Below are 18967 nucleotides of genomic sequence, written 5' to 3'. Positions count from 1 at the left end.
AAAATTTTTAAATTGTCATTCCGCAAATTTAGAGCAAAATTTGAAAAATGTGCATCCCGATTTGTATGCGAACTATATTGATCAAAAGCGGGAAAACGTAAAAGAAAAAAGTGACATCAAAGTATTATTAAAAAAAGTGTGAATCCAAAAAACATTGAAACAGCATTGGTGGAACTGTTCACAAAAAATGGACGTCCTTTACATATGGACGAAGATAAAGCCTTCAAAGTTCTTATAGAACCTGTTTTAAGTGTACTCGGGATAACGGTAAATGAACATAACGTAATGGAACGAATTATCGCTTTCTCAAAAAATATTAAAACGGAAATCTCAAACGATCTTAAAGGGATATTATTTTCCCTTAAGATGGATGTCGCAACAAGGCTTAAGTATGCTGGGTATTAATGTTCAATACATTAAACATGGCAAAATCGTTGTTAAAACTTTGGCTAAAAAGGAACTTAGATCAAGTCACACTTCTGAATATTTAAAAACAGTTATATTGGATGTTCTAAAGGAATATGATGTTGATTTACGTAATACTTTAACGATTACAACCGACAACGGATCAAATATGCTCAAAACTGTACGAATCCTGAACTCTGAAATGCAATTGTCGATAGATAATGATGCCGTGGATATCGAAGAAGATGAAGATTATATCGATTGCCGAATATCTATTGACACAATTGAATCAATTGATTTTAACATCTCATCGAACACAATTACAAGCATTCGTTGTGATGCTCACACTCTCCAACTGTGTGTAAACGATGTTCTGAAACAGTCGGCAATAAAAGACAATGTCGATAAGATACGATTCGTGGTAAAAAAAAAACTTAGAAGTAAAATGATTTTAGATTTGCTAAGAAGTGAACTCTACAAAAAACCTATCATTGATTGTGCAACACGTTGGAATTCAACGTATAAAATTATTGAAAGAATCCTGGAAATGAAGGCTATTATAAATACACTAAGCAAGGACTATCCTGATTTATTTCTTGAATCTGAAGAATGGTCTTTCGCAACTGAATTCTTGGGACTATTTGAACCTTATTACAATGCTACCATTAAGTTACAAAGCGAACAGTTGTGCTATAGTGAACTATGCATTATTGTTATGGATATAACATTTCAAATTGACGCTTTACCGGATAGCAACATGAAAACCCTAAGAAAGGATAAACTTTTAGAAAATGAACTGTTTAACGCAGCTGTGTTCTTGGATTCACGAATCAAAGTATGCTTAACCTGTGAACAAAAACAAAGGGCGAAGAACTACATACTATCGTTATATAAACGCATGAACTCAGAAGGTAAGTTTTCTTAAGTAAACCAAAACAATGCATATATGCATATTAATTTATATTAATCATATTTTATGTTTCAGAACACAATACAAGCCACCCAATACTAGAGGAAACTCCATCACCGAGCAGACCACATGCAGCTAAATCTTTTTCCGATTATCTGCAGAAGCTGATTTTGCCACTTATGAGCGGCAATCAAGACTGCCACTAAATGAAAATATAATAGCATTTTGGTACTCTCAGAAAACCATCATCAGTGAGATTGCTAATATTGTACAGGCAATACTGTCAACCCAATTAAGCATGGAACGCTTATTTTCTGCTATGAAATACATATTATCTGATCAGCGCAACCGCATGTCAGCAACAAATCTTGAACATATATTAATAGTAAACGTCAATGGGGATTTCAATTATGAAAGTTGAGCTTTCTCCTGTTAAATTCTATTTTCTTTAGTATTTTATATAATCTGTTTCATATGTTTTCACATGTTAATCTTTTATATATTCGTTAATTTTTTATAAAATAAATAAATGTTTTCATATTTACTGGTTAAATATAAATATAGATACTTTTGTATTTTATTTATACGATATTCACTCTTATTTTTATGGTTGTATTTTTCCTCATGCCATCCATATTTAATATTTCTTTATAAACATCACTCAGGTTTACGCAACCTCTATTTGTTTTTTAGGGTACATAATGATGTACGCTACGAGGTTTTTTAATGTACACGCAACATTTATAATGTACGTACCCAACCATTTCGGTTGGGTTCGTGGTTGTTACTTTACAATGGTGGTTGCGTACCAAACATGTACGCTACGATTATCGTTGGGTACATGTACACAAACGCTAAAATTTTTTTTAAAGTTTGTGTAACATGTACGGTACCTTATCGTAGTGTAACTTTTCATGCTAGGTACGGTACAAAACGTTATTGTACGGTACCTTAATGTAAGTTTTCGAACGCTGCTAGCGACACTCGATCTACTATCAGGATTTCACTTTCCAGGTTGTAAGGACTTTGATGGTGTCTAACCTACATAAAGTCACAATTAAACCCGAAATGTAAAAGATGAACAACTGATGATGGTATAATACGGACAATGCTCCAGAATGTGGCGGAGTCAGTACTAACAATTCTCTTGCAAATATCGGGTCTATGGTAATAGGTAATGATGACCTTCAGCCCCAAAGCGGGGAAATCGAGTCACACATTACCCATAGACTATAGGCCAATTAGTCTTATTTCACAATTAGATTCCAAACAGACCAGTTTTTCTGTTTGTAACACATCGAACTAATCATTTGCGACATTGTAAAGTATATATATTCCTGATCAGGATAAGATTCTAAGACGATCTAGCCATGCCCGTCTGTTGTAATCACTCTAGCGTCCGCAATAATTGAGATAGAACGCTAACATTTTGCACACGAGTGTTTTTTCAATAGGCAGCTCAAGTTCGAAGATGGGCTATATAGCTCCACGTTTTGGTATAGCCCCCATATAACGGTTAAAGGTATTCTGAGGATTTTATCTAAACTTTTTGACTAGCTGAAAATTGACATTTGAGGATCTAATGCACTAGAAACTTCTCCACTAAAAATTTTCAAGATGGGTCCACGTTTTGGTATAGCCCCCATATAACGGCACGGTACCTCCCGATTTAAATTATTTAGAGGATTTTAGCTATATTTTCCTCCGAAATTGGCCCCAATTCTGACACTTTGAGTTTCAAGAGATCAAAAAACTTCAGCATAAAAAATGATGAAGATAGGTCCACGTTTTGGTATAGGTTCCATATAACGGTACCGCCCGATTTCAAGTATTTTGACGTTTTTACCTACATTTGCAGATCGAATTAGCTATAATTTGTCATTTAGGGTTCGCATTGATCAAGAAACTTCTCCAACAAAAATTATGGATGTAGGTCCACGTTTTATTGTAGCCCCCTTATAACGGTACCGACCGACCGAACAGAGTATTTCATGGTGGAGGGTACAAAAAGTTCGGCCCGGCCGAACTTACCGCTTTTTTACTTGTTATCACGTTGAATTGCATGTACTACACGGCACATCTTAAGGTATTGTCTTTAATATGTGTTAGAAGAAACAAGTAAAAAATATCAGTCGGCTTTTTCGGCAGAGATATGCCCTCAGACTATATGAATCGAAACTTTCATCAACGTACAGAATTTTGTGGCTCTTTTTGGACATTTAAACTTGCAGACAAAATGTGGATTAGAATTTAAGTTCAAACTGTAATCCATTATAGAAGTTGATCTTATTTTGGGGGTCATAACTTTTCGATCGATATAGCGTCCACTAGTCACTTTAGTGGGTCATAATATAACTTTGTGGGGGGGGGGGGGGTGTACCGGAAGGAGTAGACCGATATAACCTATCTTCGAACTTAAACTAAGATTGGACAAAATATTACGAAAGCCAAATTTTGGACATAATCGGTTTATCCGTTCGAAAGTTATCGTGCGCTCCAGCCAGACAGACAGACGGACGGACATTGCTAAATCGACTCAAAATTGTCTGAAACGGATTTCGTCCAAACATACTTGGGGTCTAAAACCATTATTTCGATGAGGCACATTTTGCCCGTATAAAAATGTAGCATAAATGCTGAGGATATAAACATCTAGTTAACCGGATAGAGAATTCAGGTACACGGAGAAAAACAAGGCTTCTCTAACATATGTCCCAAACATATGTTACATAATTGCAGTCAGTCCCAAACATAACATATGCTTGGGTCCTGCAAACAAATATATGTTTGGGTGCAAACAAATTATATCTTTGGGTCCTGCAAACAATTATATGCTATAATTATAATTGTATGTTTGGGTGCACCAGTGGGCTCTTAATGAGAGCAAGGGAGAGTAAATTGCAATGCAGACATTGAAATGTGTGCTTACTTGCTCTCAGTAATCGTGCACTGGATATCTCTATCATAAACACACATTTATAAATATACACATATATATACACATAGGTACATATTCCAAAGAAATACATATCAGACTTTAATAAAAGAAAAACTGAATGAAATAATTTATAAAAAGCCACACTTTTAAAAAGAAAAAAATATATAGAAACATCGTTGAGCGCTTCTCAACGAAAATAATAGATCTTAGTTGTGAAATAAAGCACATTTTCCTCAAAGTTGAAATCATCAGCGGGAAATCGGCATTTGGAATCAAATGAGTATATGTATAATGTAATAAATATGTACATCCATATTTCAAATATTCATATGTATGTATGAATGTATATGAAAAACGTATTGATGTAATTACCAATATTAAATGCGATTTCTTCCTTGTCCAATAAAATATTTCCATTCACCTTGTTGATTCAATTATAAAATTTCCAATTATAAAATGTATTGGGCATTTAGTTTACTAAAAAGCACAATTTCATTAAGAAAACACAAAACACTGATTTATTCACTCACTTTACCGTCTTTATTTAACGATTGTATTTAGAAAACTTCGCTTGCTACGATGGTTAACAATAACGAAGCACGAAACACACGTGTTTGGCCGTATGCCAAACCCGTTCGTTGGTATTGATATGGTTACGAAGTTTTTCGGCAAATCACACACACGCGACCCGAACGCAAAGTAAGAGAGCAAATGTTTTGATTTTTTTACTTCAGTCTTGTACTGAATGTCATGCAAGCAGGTTGATGCCGCTTTATTTGTTTTTTTTTTTTGGGTACACTGAAAAGATTTTGCAGTTGTACAGCAAATATGTGGAGGGAAGAATTTCAAAATGATTTTTTGTTTTGTATTAATATTTTTAATGACGCTGAATGCCTCGTCTGCAATGCATCAATAAAAAATGTATGTATGCTTAGAAAGTCTTAAAAAATCATTTTTATATACAATTTGTTTTTTCTCTCAAAAAAATTAACATATGAAGAAAAATACTTTATGATGAAGTTATTTATATTATTTTTAATTTAAGTCATACAAAGCGAACGCGCCAACAATATATTTTTCATTTCACACTCAATATGAAAATCATCACCCTGTTCTATCAGTGTAATTTTACCCACACATAAACAATTTAAGCGCTCGCTCTTCTTGGTCGGCTATGCCGTATGCACACCACCAAAGCTTCTGCGTCTCCTATTACAGGGATGTACACAACAATATGTGTGACTGTAGTGATAAGAGTACCAAATTTACTCTCCGATTGAGCACAACATTTAAAATTTTGTTTCTAATTGATTTTATTTATTTTTTTTAATATGGTCAGATCAAAAAAGTAATTTTAAATAACAAACAATAAATTTAATGTTTTAATTCTAATTTACAAACACTATTCAAGTACAACATAAAGAAAACATTACGTACGTCCGTGCTTGTGTGCTTTCGTTGACGTCTCATCAACTACTGAATGCAAGAGAAAAAAAAAACAATCAACGCTAGAGTATGCTTGCGTTCATCCCTGTCCTATTACACCATACACACAGTTCTTTATGTATTATAAAACAGCATTCCGCCGCCACGAGAGCACTGTTGTTGCCCTCTTTGACAAAAACTTTCTCTCCACCCATAGAAAATATGTTCTAACATAAAAAATACGTTGGTACCCAAACAAATAAAATTGTGATATGTTACAAAATGTTGCAAACATATACATATTTGTTTGGACACAAAAAAATTATGTTTGGATCCAAACATATATTTGTTTGCAACGAGTCCTAAACAAATATTTGTTTGGAACCAAACATATTTCTAACATATATTTTTCTGCGTGTATGTATATAGAGTCCTCTACGTCATCTAGTAAAACATTTCTGTGTTTCAAAATATCGACTGAATAAAAAAATAAAGAAATTCAAATTAATGTTTTTACCAAACCACTGTGCACCACTGTATGCAAAATGCCATTTATTAGAACGGAAAAAAATAAACATAAATATGCACTTGTAACACTTTGCATGTCAACAAAAATTGATTGTGAACCAAACAGAAAAAAATTCTTGCTATATTTCCAACAGCATTTTAGATGAATGAATCATAAATGGAACTATGCAGATAAAAAATGTTTAAACGTTTCATTGCCAATGTATTGATTGAGATTTTGTTAACTGAAAATATCCCAAGCCAGATATGCTAGACCACTATGATTCAGTTTGTTGTCAATATTTTCGGTGATTGATTCATTTTTAATGTTGTTGCTGCAGAATTTTTCTGTTGTCCCAATAATAGTTTGGCCGCAAGCTAGATTCGAGATATAATTTCATATGAGAAATTTTGTTATAAGGCAACACAACTTTTGATGCTATAAGACAGAGATTAGTAAGGAAAGCTCGCGAAATATAAATGCATATGCATAGAGACAGATTACGAAAATTATAGAAAAGAATAGACTTTGTTTATCAACCAAATAAAAAGGTCGAAGAAACACACCAAAATAATAGAAAAGCATATTTAGCAACAGTCTTCTATAGAATTTTAGTATAGGCGCCACTTATTATCCATCTTAGGATAACCGTGTAGAATTGGATTGTTGTTGTTCACGCATATGTTAAGTTGTCATTTTTCTATCAGTCATAATTATATTTCCGCTTAGGAATATAGGCAACAGCTGGTATGAATACTTGATACCTACTACTGGATCGTATTTACAAAACTTTAAGCTCTACTATTTTATTTCTATACCGTATCTGTACGTTGTCAGTGTATTTATTTCAGAAGCCAAACCAGTATGCCCTAGAGATTGTAATAATATGCCTCCGGCACCTCAACATGAACTTGGGATGCGTTCGGTTGTAACGAATTCCTTTTAATAGCATGGTTAATATTCGCCTAATAGGTAAAGAGGACATATATCCTTTGAAATAATCGCAAATATGATAATTTAAAGTAGATTTAACCATGTAAGCCCGTCTGTCTAGCTGATGTGATTGGCAACTCTCGAACGGAGTCCAACGGAGGCTATCTCCTACAAACGACCCATCTGTTCGTCTAGAAGGACATATTTATTGTTGTCTGCAGAGAGGCACTTCTGATCGTCTATAAAACACCTAATGTCGGCATAGTGTCCATATAAAAAAAGGGTGCTTCTATAAAGCCTTTCTAAAAAAGGGTGCTTCTATAAACCCTTTCTTAAAAAGGGTGCTTCTATGAACCCTTTCTAAAAATGGGTGCTTCTATAAACCATTTCTAAAAAAGGGTGCTTCTATAAACCCTCTCTACAAAAGGGTGCTTCTATAAACCCTTTCTTAAAAAGGGTGCTTCTATAAACCCTTCTTTAAAAAGGGTGCTTCTATAAACCCTCTCTACAAAAGGGTGCATCTACAAACCCTTTCTTAAAAATGGTACATCTACAAACCCTTTCTTAAAAATGGTACATCTATAAACCCTTTCTTAAAATGGGTGCATCTATAAACCCTTTTTTAAAAAGGGTGCATCTATAAACGCTTTCTTAAAATGGGTGCATCTATAAACCCTTTCTTAAAAAGGGTGCATCTATAAACCCTTTCTTAAAAAGGGTGCATCTATAAACACTTTTTCAAAAAAGGGTGCTTCTATACAGTTGTAATAGCGACTGTGAAAACAACCTCTGCAAAAAATTCAAATAAATCCGATACGAGTCCTCAAACATCACTTTTCCCAAATTTTGTGTGGGCGGTACCTTAAGGACGGAACCGATATAGTCGATATTCCAACCTGGTACATGAATGGATGAAGTAATACGATGTATAAAAATTGGTTAAATCAGAAACTCCCTGCGAGAGTTATAAAAAACAATTTCAAAACGATCCGAGAGGGGCTCTTAACTTCACTTTATTAGAATTTTGAGTGGGATGTACCTGACGAAGTGGACCGATACAGTCCAACTTCGAACACGATCTATATCTGGAAGGAATAATACGATGTGCAAAGTTTGGACCAAATCGATTGCTCCCTTCGAGAGTTATTGTTCACACTATTTTACAGAAAAATTTTGAACGTTTGTTGGGGAGATACCCGAAGGATTGGACCGATATGGCACATCTTCGAACTTAAACTAAGTTTGGACAAAATATTACGATACCCATCGGTTGATCCGTTCGAGAATTATCGTGCGCACTAGCCAGACAGACGGACGGAAGGACGGACATCTCTAAATCGACTCCAAATTGTCTCAGATGAGTTTTGTCCTAACATACCGTTTTTTCTATGAGGCACATTTTAAGTAGTATCAAAGTGTATATACACGCAGAAAATATATGTTAGAAATATGTTTGGATCCAAACAAATATTTGTTTGGGACTGATTGCAAACAAATATATGTTTGGATCCAAACATAATTTGTTTGTATCCAAACAAATATATGTTTGCAACATTTTGTACCATATCTCAATTTTATATTTTGGATACCAACATATTTTTTATGTTAGAACATATTTTATTTGGGTGGAGAAGAGTTTTGTTAAAGAAATTAACAACAGGGTTCTCGCACCCGCGGAATTCTGGTTTATAATAAAGAGATTTGTGCATGGTGTAATAGGAGACGCAGACGTTTTGTGATGTGTATGCGTAAAACACGTGTGTTTCGTGCTTTGTTGTTGTTAACCAACGTAGCAAGCGATGAGGAAAAGAAAAAAATGGTATTAATTATGTTGGTTTTTTTCATCAGTGTTCTAGAGAATATCGTTGAGTAAAGACGGTAAAGTGAGTGAATAAATCAGTGTTTTGTCGTTTCTTAAAGAAATTGTGCTTTTTTGTAAATTAAATGTCCAATACATTTTATAATTGAATCAAAAAGGTGAATGGAAATATTTTATTGGACAAGGAAGAAATCGCATTTAATTTTGGTAATTACATCAATACATTTTTCATATACATACATACACACATACATACATATGTATATTTGAAATATGGATGTACCTATTTATTACATTGTATAATCATTTGATTCCAGATCCCGATTTCCCGCTGATGATTTCAACATTGAAGAAAATGCGTTTTATTTCACTACTTAGGAGAAGCGTTCAACGATGTTTCTATATAATTTTTTTTTAAAAAAGTGCGACTTTTTGTAAGTTTTCTTTTAATAAAGTGTGTTATGTATTGCTTTGGAATTTTGTATGTTCCTATGTGTCTTTGTTGTTTCGCCTTTTTTCTATGCCCTTCAATAAAAAACACCACCATTTATAAATATGCATATATGTTAGAAATAGCCAGTGAGCACTTGCTGATAGCAAGTGAGCATACATTTCAATGTGTTTCACAATTACATTTACGCTCCCTTGCTCTCAGAAAGCGCCCACTGGTGCATGTGTTTGTTTTTTGTGGCTTTTGGGTTTGTATTTGTTTGCACCCAAACATATAATTTGTTTGCATCCAAACATATAATTTGTTTGCGGGACCCAAACATATATTTGTTTGCGGGACCCAAACGTATGTTATGTTTGGGACTGCTTGCAAACAAATATATGTTTGCTGCAAAATATGTTTGGGACATATGTTAGAGAGGTCATTTTTTTCTGTGTGTACCCTTTCTAGCCTAAAGGCTCAGGCTATATAAAGGGTGCTTCTATAGGCGCTTTCTAAAAGAAAGGGTGCTTCTATAGACCCTTTCAAAAGAAAAGGGTGCTTCTATAGACCCTTTCAAAAGAAAAGGGTGCTTCTATAGGTCCTTCCTAACAGAAAGTAGGCTCTTTCTAAAAGAAAGGGAGCTTTCTTAGACGCTTTATGTTAGATTGTTCTATTTGATATTTCAGTAAAATTCGTGACCTTGCACAGTGTCCGATTTTCCAAAAAACCTGGTCAAAAATCGAAAAAAATTATCAATTTACACTAAAAAGGGTCAGATATTGGTTATAGGATCCCAGTGCGTGTAGTAATGAAAAAAATATATACATTTCTTGTTTAATAAGTGGGTATAAAAGCAGGTCGAAGTGACCCTATTTGGAATTTTATTTTTTTTAAATATTTAAGTTGTTTATAAATCTATGATAATATGCAAAATAAACAACGGTTTTTAAATATTTTCTTTTTGTAATTGTAATGAAAGGTATGTGAAACGTATTTGAGATGTTCTATGTCGCCAATGAATTGTGCGTTCTTTAATAATTGATGTCCGTACTTGTTAATTTTTTTCAAGATCAATTTTCACAATAAATTATGAAAATAGTTGTTTGTTGTTTAGTTTCATAAAAAAGGAAGGGTTTTTTACCAATTTCCATCGAAACATCCTGCACATATTTGCACTTTTCGTTTTTATGTGATATTTTGTCTTGCAGGTATATACAGATTTTCTTTCATTCAGAATGTCAGAATATAGTATAGGGTCACTTTCTGGCGTTTGGGCATAATTTAGGGTTTTGATATATTTTAAGACCTATAGTAAAATTTTATGGCGAACACATTTCTAGAATATTTTGGTCTGATCCGACCACATTTGATAGGAGATTTTAAAGATTTGTGGAAAAAGGGATCAAAAGAACCCCTTTTATGACTCGCACGAGGGTTAATTTTTTTAAGACAAATATTCCTTGCATTCTTGTCAGTAAAGTTGCCAAAGACATTACACACCTAAAGTGCAAGGATTCTAAGTGATCTTAACTCAAATATTTCCAAAACTGTGGAAATTGTGGAAGCTTGCACACCTATTTTAGTTTCTTGGTTTTTTGGCAAAATTGATACCGATATTTCCTTGGTATGTAATGCAAATAGAAATTTCATTTCTTTGGTGACTTATAGTGAAATTTAGCTGAGAACATTTTTGTCTTTGACGCCATTCTTCTAAAATGATGCTTTGTATGACAATTTTGCCAAAACTTTGATGAAGTACGACATTAACCCTGAAATGTTTTTCTAATTTGCATATTTCTGGAGTTAAGGTAAGATATAGAGTTTTGGTGTATTCTAGGACCTATAGTAAAAATTGATGGCGAAAACATTTGTAGAATATTTTGATCCGATAAGATCACATTTTATAGGAGGAGGGACCAAAAAGACCCCTTAAATTACCGCCTGAGGGTTAAATAATATCAAAAACGTAATCAGCGGCTCGAAAAACATAAGAACCAAAGGTTAGGTCAAAATCCATTCATTTTTAGAGTTTTGGCCAGGTTTTTCGGAAAATTGGACACTGTGCCTTGTGGAAACCATAGCACCATTAAGAGAAAACAGTCAAAGCCGTGAACTTCGTCGGGGACGAATTTACAATTTCCGGTGGGGATGTTTTTCGGCCCCGGATACCCTAAATGCCTGAATTAGGTCAGAAAATGTATATAAAAATGTCTCCAATATTACGGTACCTTTATATGGGGGCTATACCTATCTGGACAAATTTTGGCTGTGAAGTTTTGTGACCGCTGGGACTTCAAATGTCAAATTACAAACACACCTGGAAGGTATCGTTATATGTGGGCTATGCCGAAACATCGACCTATATTGACAATTCATGGCGGATAAGTTGTGTGACCACACCATTCTATGGTGGCTATACCAAAACATGGACCTATATCGCCAATTTTTGTTGTATACCATTTGGAACATCAAGTCTCAAAAAACAGTTAGTTCGGTCAAACCAGTAAGAAAAGAATCAAATTCGGGCCGACTATATGATACCCTACACCACGGTTTAAAGATCAAATTTATATGGGAGCTATATACAAATCTCGACAGATTTCAATATAACCAAATTCGGTCAAACATTTTTAATTTCATCAAAATGGACAGATATAGCGCGTTTGGTGCATCAAATACTCCAAATCAGTCAAAAAAAAATATATGGGAGCTATATCAAATTCTTAACTGATTTCAATATAATTTGGCACATTTATTTCTGACTAAATTCCGATACAAGTTCCAAATTTCATCAAAATTGGACAGATATAGCGTGTTTGGTGTATTAAACACCAAAAATTGGCCGAAACTATTTATGAGAGCTATATTCATATCTAAACCGATTTCGATAAATTTTTTACATTTATTTTTACACCAAATTCCGTCACAAATTCCAAATTTCATTGAAATCGGACATAATCGCCCGAAAATATATGTATATGGGATCTATTTCCAAATTTTTTCAAAATTGGACACATATGGTGTGATTAGTTCACTAAATACCTAAAATCGGACGAGCAACTTCCAAAACTGAACCGATTTCCATATAATGTGGCAAATTTTTTTCTAGACCTAATCCCGTCACATGTTTCCAATTTCATCAAAATTGGACATATATAGCGTAATTGGTGCTCCAAATACCTAAAATCGATCGAAAATATAAATCGGAGCTATATCTAAATCTGAACCGATTTCGATATAATTTGGTAAACTTTTTTCTAGACCTAATTCCGTCACACATTTCAAATTTTATCAAAATTGAACATATGTATATAGCGTGATTGGTGCACCAAATACCTAAAATCGCGCGAAAATATATATCGGGGCTATATCCAACTCTCAACCGATTACAATGTAAAATTTTTCTTGACCTTATCCCGTCACATGTCTCAAATTTCTTCAAAATTGGACATATATAGCGTAATTGGTGCACCAAATACCTAAAATCGCGCGAAAATATATATGGGGGCATTATCCCAATCTGAACCGATTTCGATATAATTTGGAAACTTTTTTCTAGACCTAATTGCGTCACACATTTTAAATTTCATCAAATATGTATGAGAGCTATATCCAAATCTGAACCGATTCCAATATAATTTGGCAGACTTTTTTTCAAACTTTTTTCATAAAAATTGACCATATATAACGTGATTGGTGCACCAAATACCTAAAGTCGGGCGAAAATATATATGGGAGCTATATCAAAATCATAACCGATTTTTACCAAAACAACTTTCCTCCTTTGGCCTAAAAAATTATCTTCCCACATTTTCAGCTGAATCGGATAATAAATGCGACTTGTACGTTGCGAATAAAAATACAGGGACAGACGGACATTCATAAACCGACTCAGAAAGTGATTCAATGTATATCCCCAAAAGGAACTATGGGTCTATCTCGTTTCCTTCTGTATGTTACATACAAATGCACAAAGATATAATACCCCTTACCGCAGTGTGGTGTAGGGTATAAGACTGTAGTTAGAATTCTCAAAGTAGCTTAACTGGGGAGGTATCAAAACATAGACAATTTTTGATGGAGGAGTTTCGTGGCAGCAGGAAACCTCAAATGTAAAATTAAGTGCAGTTCAACCAAAAATTAAGGTTAAATCCTCCAAATACGGAAATATCTTTATATGGGGGCTATGTCAAAACATGGGCCTAGGTTGAAAATTTTTAGTGAAGAATTTTTGTGTACCTCAAATGTCAAACAAGACTTAGTTCAAAAAATTTCCTTAAATCCTAAAATCGGGAGATACAGTTATATGATGGAAAACCTTAACATGTACCTATTTTTGGCGAGGAAGTGTTTTGATTCCTATGAACATCAAATGTCAAATTACAGATATTTTGTATACAAATTGTGGATACAGTTTTCAAAACAGTGAAAATCGGGCGGTACCGTTATATGGGTGCCATACCAAAACATGGCTCAATATATTCCATCTTCGAACAGCCTATGGAAAACACTCTGGTGCAAAAATATAGCGATCATGCCCAATTTTGTGGCGCTAGAGTGATTACAACAGACGGATATACGGGGATGGCTATATGGACTCAGAGTTTTATTCTGATCAAGAATATATATACGTTATAGGGTCGCAAATGATCATTTTTATGAATTACAAACTGAAAAACAAACTTTATAAAAAAAAATCTTTCGAAATCTGGTAACTGCCATTAGCTGTTTGAGTTTTAAGTCACAGGTATTTTTCTTTCCTATTTTTGGCACAAAAATCCATTCATCTATGCTTCAAGTGGAATTTGCACAACCATTGGCATTTTCAATAACTGAACTTTGCTCCCAATTAGAGTTCACCATTAACCCCCTAAACCACATATCAAACCATCATAACCGCCAACTATCATTGCCACCATCATCTGTATCACTACAATCCAAACGAAAGACTCCCGCCGCCGCTGGCCACAGAAAAAATGTCGAAAATGAAGCGATTTCAAGTGACAATTGATTTCATTGGTCTAATCCCTTAAAAAACAGTCAACCAGCGTCACAGGTTCCATTATTAAGAGATTGATTTCTATTATGATGGAATATCGTTGGTCTGTGGCTTAGTCACTTTGTCCCTATCTTTTATCGGTTCAAACGTGTGTCTGTACGTACGTCTGTCCGGCGATTAGGTCGGGTCGGCAAAGATCACAGTAAATGTTGGAGATTAATAATAATTAAAGACAGCATATGTTATTGACAGTCCATTAAAAACAATCTCAGTTTGATATTAATCCAAGATAACAGAATCAAAACAACAACAGCAGCAGTAACGACGACGACAACAACAAAAGAACTGAAACTGAAAGCCCACAAAAAATTCGATAATTTTTTGTCGTCCATTTGCTTGTTCTTTTCTATTGTAAGCGATTTGATTTTTGCTGTGGGTTAGATGACATTTTTTCGGGGTGTTTGTTCAAAAGGCTCAGCTAGCAAAGAGTATAAAGATCGAAAAATCTTTAAACAAAATGTCTGCATGCATGTCTGCGGTCGATCTTTGTGTGTGTGTTGTTGTTCGAAAATTACCAACAATTTTTTTAATTGACCCAAATAATTAAAAAAAAAAAACTTATTTTGTTGAATATAAGCTATTCATGTGCTGGAAGCAGCTCAGCTCGGCTCAACACCTTTAAGGTTCTTTGTCATCGCTAAACATGTTGTGTTGAGTTGTTTCATGTTTTGTTGTTTCTTTTAAGGCTTGAAGCTCGAATTGAAGATTTTTTCTTCACTCAAACATCCACATCCAATATAGACAAATAAGCCAAATTTTAAATATGCCTCAGTGACACCCCTCTTGCAGCGATAGCGAGCAATAGACGGAATATTTTTTGATATGACTAATAAAATGTTGACATGCAAAACAGTATTGAACTAAAATGTCAAAAAGATAACACAAAACAACGACAAGAACATTTAGAGGCTAGGCGATAAAAAATTAAGCTTGTCGTACAAACATATGTTAGTGTATTTTTGCACTTTGATAGTGTTTTGCTAAATTTTATTAGGTTATTTTGGAGTGGCCGAAACAGGGCAACCTAATAGTGCCTAAAATTGCATGATTACTGGATAAAAAGGATAACAACGTTGACATGTGCCCTTGGGGGGGGCATATCTCAAAAAATAATCGGCTTGTTAACACGTGTTGTAGTTGCATCGAACAAGAAAACATACATAAAATTATTTATTTTGTTGATTGCTGGACTTCTAAATAATCAATAAAGTCTCTCATATTTCTCTAATACTACTTGTCCGCAAACATTTATTTTGAAAATAGTAATTAATATTTTTCACAAAAATACACATTTGCAGAATATAGTCCCCATAATTCTTATACCGTTCACCTTAGTATGGAGGGTATATTAAGATTGTTTTTCCGTTTGCATTGAAATACTCACTTGGTTTATCTATATACATACACGCAAAAAAAAAATGCCTCTCTAACATATGTCCCAAACATATTTGCAGCAAATATATGTTTGGGTCTGCAAACAAATATATGTTTGGGTGCAAAGATATTTGCAGCAAATATATGTTTGGGTCTGCAAACAAATATATGTTTGGGTGGAAACAAATATATGTTTGGGTGCATACATATATATGTTTGGGTGCAAAGATATTTATGGTTGGGTGCAAAGATATATATGTTTGGGTGAAAACAAAGATATGTTCGGGTGGAAACAATTTTATGTTTGGGTGCAAACATTTTATATGTGTGGGTACAAAAAAATACAAACCCAAAAGGCACAAAAAAAAACAAACAAATGCACCAGTGGGCGCTTACTGAGTGCAAGAGAGCGTAAAATTCAATGTAAAACACTTTAAAATGTGTGCTCACTTGCTCTCAGTAAGAACTCACTGGCTAAAAATACATGAGTCTCTCGCAATTTGCCCACCATTGCTCTATAGTATACATACAAATGTGGTTTTTTATTAAAAGGCAACAGAACAACAAACACATAGGTACATAAAAAAATTCCAAAGAAATACATAACACACTTTAATAAAAGAAAAACTGATTGAAATAATTTGTAAATAGTCACACTTTTAAAAAGCAAAAATATATAGAAACGTAGTTGAACGCTTCTCCTTAGTTGTGAAATAAAACAAATTGTCCTCATAGTTGAAATCATCAGCGGGGAATCGGCATCTAAAATCAAATGATTATGTAATGTACTAAATAAATATGGATATGCCATATTTCAAATATACATAAGTATGTATGTAATTACCAATATTAAATGCGATTTCTTCCTTGTTCAATAAAATAATTCCATTCAACTTTCCGATTCAATTATAAAAAGTATCGGGTATTTAATTTACTAAAAAGCGCAATTTCTTTAAGAAAACACAAAACACTGATTTATTCACTCACTTTATCGTCTTGCCTCTACAAAGGCAACTAAAACACTGAAGAAAGAAAAAAATATAATTCATATCATTTCTTCTTTTCTTCTTCGTCTGCTGCTAAGTTGGTTAACAACAACAAAACAAGAAACACACGAGTTTGACGCATACATGCCACCAAAGCCCCCTTCTTCGCTTCTACGTCTTCTATTATACCACTGTTGGGTAGAAATACTCGGCCTCATACACAAAAGTGTAAAAAATACATGAGTCTCTCGCAATTTGCCATCCATTGTATTATACAATACACACAACTCTTTATTATAAAACAGCATTCCACAGCCACGAGAGCACTGTTATTACTCTCGTTGACAAACATCCTCTCTCCGCCCATGAAAAAAATGTTCTAACATAAAAAATATGTTTTACACAAACATATCAAATTGAGATATGTTACAAAATGTTGCAAACATATATTTGTTTGGACCCAAACATATTATGTTTGGATCCAAACATATTTCTAACATAAATTTTTCTGCGTGCAGGAAGCATAGTCCTATTTGAATTAATTTTCAATTTGAATTTTCTTATGTCCTACGCTGTGACTAATTCTAAACGATATCTGATCTTGTATACACGCAGAAAAATTTATGTTAGAAATTTGTTTGGATCCAAACAAATATATGTTTGGGACCGGTTGCAAACAAATATATGTTTAGATCCAAACATAATATGTTTGGGTCCAAACAAATAAATGTCTGCAACATTTTGTAACATTTCTCAATTTGATATGTTTGGGTAAAACATATTTTTTATGTTAGAACATTTTTTTCATGGGTGGAGAGAGGATGTTTGTCAACGAGAGTAATAACAGTGCTCTCGCGGCTGTGGAATGCTGCTTTATAATAAAGAGTTGTGTGTATTGTATAATAGAAGACGTAGAAGCGAAGAAGGGGGCTTTGGTGGCATGTATGCGTCAAACTCGTGTGTTTCTTGTTTTGTTGTTAACCAACGAAGAAGAAAAGAAGAAATGATATGAATTATATTTTTTCTTTCTTCAGTGTTTTAGTTGCCTTTGTAGAGTCAAGACGGTAAAGTGAGTGAATAAATCAGTGTTTTGTGTTTTCTTAAAGAAGTTGTGCTTTTTAGTAAATTAAATGCCCAATACATTTTATAATTGAATCGGAAAGTTGAATGGAATTATTTTATTGGACAAGGAAGAAATCGCATTTAATATTGGTAATTACATACATACTTATATATATTTGAAATATGGCATATCCATATTTATTTATTACATTACATAATCATTTGATTCTAGATGCCGATTCCCCGCTGATGATTTCAACTATGAGGACAATTTGTTTTATTTCACAACTAAGGAGAAGCGTTCAACTACGTTTCTATATATTTTTCATTTTTAAAAGTGTGACTACAAATTATTTCAATCAGTTTTTCTTTTATTGTTATGTATTTCTTTGGAATTTTGTATGTTCCTATGTGTTTGTTGTTCTTTTGCCTTTTAATAAGAAACCACAACAATTGTGTGTATACTATAGAGATAGCCAGTGAGCTCTTACTGAGAGCAAGTGAGCACACCCCTCCAAACATTTTCTATCGCTTGCTTGACGCAAAAGTCACTGAAAACGGATTGTTGTGTCTACTGCGACAGTCGCATTTGTTTCCGAAAAGACAAAAATGACTAAAGAAACTGTTCCACTTATGCGGTCCAAACTCTATTATCGCTTCCGACACTGTTGTATGTTTCTTATGCGATTCAGTTGGAGCGTCGGAAGCGGGGCACTTTAAGTGTGCATTAGGTACTCATGCAGGTACCGTTTACGAAACTTTTAGTAGTGACAGAACCGACAGTATTTGTAAAAGGCTATTTAGTTTCTTTATTGTTTATTCAATCATATTATTATTATTCATTTGAATTTAATGTTAATGCCGTTATAAAAGACGCATTTTATTATAAAATTTATCAAAAAGGAAAAAAAAATTATAATGCAATGCACCTTTTATAACCGCATTAACATTGAATTCAAATGAATAATACGTTTGATTTACTTTTTTATAAAAGTTGTTAATAGGTATACAATAAAGAATCTAAACAGTCTTATTTTCATTTAAATTTTTGTATCAAGTTTGTACCGATTGCTAACAGAACGTCACAAGAACTGAAGAAATCACGTCAATCAACT

The 18967-nt window shown here is 33.7% G+C and overlaps 1 pseudogene; it reads left to right on the top strand.

Moving 5' to 3' along the window:
- The first annotated feature begins 285 nt into the window (after nucleotides 1-285).
- LOC141395041 (uncharacterized) lies at nucleotides 286-17317 on the top strand (annotated as a pseudogene).
- The last annotated feature ends 1650 nt before the right edge of the window (nucleotides 17318-18967 follow it).

Source organism: Musca autumnalis, unplaced genomic scaffold (genome assembly GCF_047663935.1).
Source record: "Musca autumnalis isolate F117 unplaced genomic scaffold, ASM4766393v1 scaffold_2, whole genome shotgun sequence".
Lineage (NCBI taxonomy): Eukaryota > Metazoa > Arthropoda > Insecta > Diptera > Muscidae > Musca > Musca autumnalis.
The sequence above is the reverse complement of the archived record's forward strand: the minus strand, read 5'-3'. Positions and strand labels throughout refer to the sequence as shown.